A 4,654-nucleotide genomic window follows, 5' to 3' on the forward strand; every position below is an offset into this window, starting at 1 on the left:
GCCAGGATTCCTGCCATCCAGGACCTATATACAAGGCGGTGTCAGAGAAAAGCCCAAATAATTGTCAAAGACTCCAGTCACCCAAGTCATAGATTGTTTTCTCTTCTACCGCACGGCAAGCGGTACCGGAGCGCCAAGTCTAGGACCAAAAGGCTCCTTAACAGCTTCTACCCCCAAGCCATAGACTGCTGAACAATTAATCAAATGCGGGTACTATTTAATGAAGCTTCAAACTAGACAATCTAATGTACTTGTCCTCTTGCTCAGTTATGCACCATGGCCTCCCCCTCCTCTTTCTATTCTGGTTAGAAGCAGTTTGCGCCGTTCTGTGAAGGGAGTAGTACACAGCGTTGGATGAGATCTTCTGTTTCTTGGCAATTTCTCGCATGGAATAGCCTTCATTTCTCAGAACAAGAATAGACTGACGAGTTTCAGAAGAGAGTCCTTTGTTTCTGGCCATTTTGAGCCTGTAATCGAACCCAGAAATGCTGATGCTCCAGATACTCAACCAGTCTAAAGAAGGCCAGTTTTATGGATTCTTTAATCAGGACAACAGTTTTCAGCTTTGCTAACATAATTGCAAAAGGGTTTTCTAATGATCAGTTATCCTTTTAAAATAATAAACTTGGGTTAGCTAACACAACGTGCCATTGGAACACAGGAGTGATGGTTGCTGATAATGGGCGTCCATACGCCTATGTAGATATTCCATTAAAAATCTGCTGTTTCCAGCTACAATAGTCATTTACAACATTAACAATGTGTACACTGTATTTCTGATCAATTTCATGTTATTTTATATGGACAAAAAAATTGCTTTTCTCTCAAAAACAAGGACATTTCTAAGTGACCCCAAACCTTTGAACGGAGTGTATGCACTGTATTGTGTATTAAATACTAATCCAATGTATGCATTCAGAGTAATTCAATTTCTGAATACAAATTCATTTTCTGTTGGCACTAATATCACTCCATATGCAGGTCCTTGGCTCATCGTCTCTCTAGATGGGAAAGAAGTCTTGAAATCGCCAAAGAAACAGAAGGTTAACAAAACCAAGAAAGATTCATCAAAGATGTTTGTGTCTTTGATTAAGACAAGTTCAGCTCTGGAAAACACTATTGGGAGGTGAGATGAGAAGAGATGACATGTTACTTTATTATTTGGTTTTGCATCACAAGCTCCACGTCACACACAATAGAAAAGTTTAAAAAGGCAGACGGCATAATGTCACATATTCTGTAACACATCATCACAGAAGACATAACATGTCATCTAGTGCTGCAAAAACCACTAACTTCAAAAACATCACTGGCTTTTCAGAAAGCCCAGTTGAAAGATTCCTGGCATCAGGATTTCTGGAAACCCGGGGAGTTTTGGGAAAGTTATTGGAAACCAGTTCAATAACAGGCACATTATATGTTTCAGGTGGGGGTGCAAGGTAAATCCAACTGGTTCTTAGGAGCGCACGGCAATCGGTGAATAGGAAAGAGTTCATTGTGGCAAACCCCAACGAAGTCCTGTGGTCTCTGTGTCTCATCAAAGGCAAAGAGATCCATGCCTGTACCAACATTGCCTTTTCTCTCACCCTTACTGGCGGCTTGCCTACAAAAGTGGGGGTGTTTGTGAATTACGACTGCGGTCAGGTCTCGTTTTACAACGTCAAGACCAAGTCTCATATGTACTTGTTCGTCGGTTGTACATTCAGGGAGAATGTGCTTCCTTTCTTTGCCCCTTGTCGAAGTCATGATGATAAGAAAGAGCTCCTCCCTCTGGTTATAGCTCCAGTTCATGTAACAGAATGATTAAAAAATGTTTTGTTAGTTCTAGGATTTCTGGAAAACCAGGTAATTTTTGTAAAGATACCAGAACTTTTCAACCCTAAAACAGAGTTAGGTGATAAAATCGCATAATGTTATTACTGTGTAAGAAAGCCATGTACAGTGATGAGCTGAATTTCTCAGTATTCCTCAATATTAACCTTGTGATTCTATTCTCAATGTGGACTGGTGTTACTCGGGAGATTATTGTGTTGGTATAATGTACACTGAACACAAATATCAACGCAACATGCAACAATTTCTAGAAGGAATTGCTAGAATTGCTATCGCTGAGAATTTCAAGGCTGCTATTGCTGAACTGGACACCAAAATCGAGAGCACCAATCGAACGGTCGCTTCGCAGGGCCAGAGTATTGTGGACCTAGAGAAGGCTTCTGAATTCAACGCTGGTAGGATCGATGAGTTAGAGAAGCTATGTATGGCCTTGCAGGAAAGTATGCAGAGGCTTTCCGTGAAGTGGTTGAGTTAGAAGGCCGGTTCAGACGTCATAACCTTCGCATTGTTGGTCTGGCAGAGGGGGTGGAGGCCGGCTCTCGCCCCACGACTTCTTCGCCGAGCTACTGAGGGATACAATGGGATCGGAAGTTTTTGCTTCGGATCCGCAGCTGGACCGTGCACATCGCGCACTTGTCCCCGTGCCTGGACCGGGCCAACGTCCTTGCCCAGTAATCATCTGTTGTCACAGTTTCAAGACCAAGGATCTTGTCCTGTGTGAAGCTCAGAGGGGTAACCTGTTACATAAAGGACATCCCTTCCATGTCTATGATGATTATGCGCCTGATGTGGCAAAGCAGCACGCCGGCTACAGGGATGTCATGATCAAACTCCATCTTTGCCCCAACCTTTCTCTTCCCTGACAGACTCAGAATTAGACTCCTGAGAAGATTTGTCTCTCCTCGGTTTTGGACGCAGAGAAGTTTATCCGGGAATACACACCAGTCCCCTGTACAGGTTAGAGCGCCTTTTCATTGCGTGCTAGGATCTCCACATGGACTCTAATCCATAATGTGTCATAGCGGGGGAAATCTTGTTCAACTGTTTCAGTAAGGGCTGCCGATTGACGTTTTATTGTTGTTCCCGGACATGTAGGACACTGGTCCGGCCACTGGAGGGCGATCGGAGCTTTCATTTCACTTTCATTCTGGCTGGATGACTGACCTGTCGCTGGATTTCCATGTTTAGAGCAATGCCTGTTTGATTGGCTTGCCAGGTTTGATCATTGACACTTTCGGATGGATGTCCTTATATTCCCCCATCGTTGCTATTTATTTATTTCTCAATTCTTACTTATTATTATTATTATATTTTATTTTGGGGGAGGGGCAGGGGTCGTGCCAGACCTTAAGTTCTTGGTTGGTCTGGGTATGTATGTGTTTATGTGAATATATGTATATATCATTTGTAAAGGAATGTGATGTATTTATATATGTATGTGCAATGCCTCAGACCCCTTGACTTTTTCCACATACTGTTAGGATACAGCCTTATTCAACAATGTTTTCAATTGTTCTTTTTCCTCATCAATCTACACACAATACCCCATAATGACAAAGAAAATTTGGTTTTATAATTTTTTTGCAAATGTATTAAAAACAAAAACTGAAATATCACATTTATATAAGTGTTCAGACCCTTTACTCAGTACTTTGTTGAAGCCTCTTTGGCAGCAATTACAGCCTCGGGTCTTCTTGGGTATGACGCTACAAGCTTGGCACACCTGTATTTGGGGAGTTTCTCCCATTCTTCACTAAAGATCCTCTCAAGCTCTGTCGGGTTGGATGGGGAGCGTTGCTGCACAGCTATTTTCTCTCCAGAGATGTTCGATCGGGTTCAAGTCCAGGCTCTGGCTGGGCCACTCAAGGCATTCAGAGACTTGTCCCGAAGCCACTCCTGCATTGTCTTGGCTGTGTGCTTAGGGTCGTTGTCCTGTTGGAAGGTGAACTTTCGTCTCAGTCTGAGGTCCTGAGCGCTCTGGAGCAGGTTTTCATCAAGGATCTTTCTGTACTTTGCTCCGTTCATCTTTGCCTCATTCCTGACTAGTCTCGCAGTCCCTGCCACTGAAAAACATCCCAAAAGGATGATGCTGCCACCACCATGCTTCCTCGTAAGGATGGTGCCAAGTTTCCTCCAGATGTGACGCTTGGCATTCAGGCCATCTTTCTCATGGTCTGAGAGTCTTTAGGTGCCTTTTGGCAAACTCCAAGTGGGCTATCATGTGCCTTTAACTGAGGAGTGGCTTCTGTCTGGCCACTCTACCATAAAGGCGGTGTTGCAAAGATGGTTGTCCTTCTGGAAGGTTCTCCCATCTTCACCGAGGAACTCTAGAGCTCTGTCAGAGTGTTCGGGTTTTTGTCACCTCCCTGACCAAAGCCCTTCTTCCCTGATTATTCAGTTTGGCCAGGCGGCCAGCTCTAGGAAGAGACTTGGTGGTTTCAAACTCCTTCCATTTAAGAATAATGGAGGCCACTGTGTTCTTGGGGACCTTCAATGCTGCAGATATGTTTTGGTACCCTTCCCCAGATCTTTGCCTCGACACAATCCTGTCTTGGAGCTCTACGGACAATTTGTTGATCTCATGGCTTGGTTTTTGCTCTGACATGCGCTGTCAACTGTGGGCCTTGTATAGACAGGTGTGTGCCTTTCTAAATCATGTCCAATCAATTGAATTTACCACAGGTGGACTTCATTCAAGTTTTCGAAACATCTCAAGGATGTTCAATGAAAACAGGATGCACCTGAGCTCAATTTTGAATCATATAGCAAAGGGTCTGAATACTTATGTAAATAAGGTATTTCTGTTTTTTATTTTTAATAC

The sequence above is a fragment of the Salvelinus fontinalis genome, chromosome 11 (genome assembly GCF_029448725.1).
Source record: "Salvelinus fontinalis isolate EN_2023a chromosome 11, ASM2944872v1, whole genome shotgun sequence".
NCBI classification, from domain to species: domain Eukaryota; kingdom Metazoa; phylum Chordata; class Actinopteri; order Salmoniformes; family Salmonidae; genus Salvelinus; species Salvelinus fontinalis.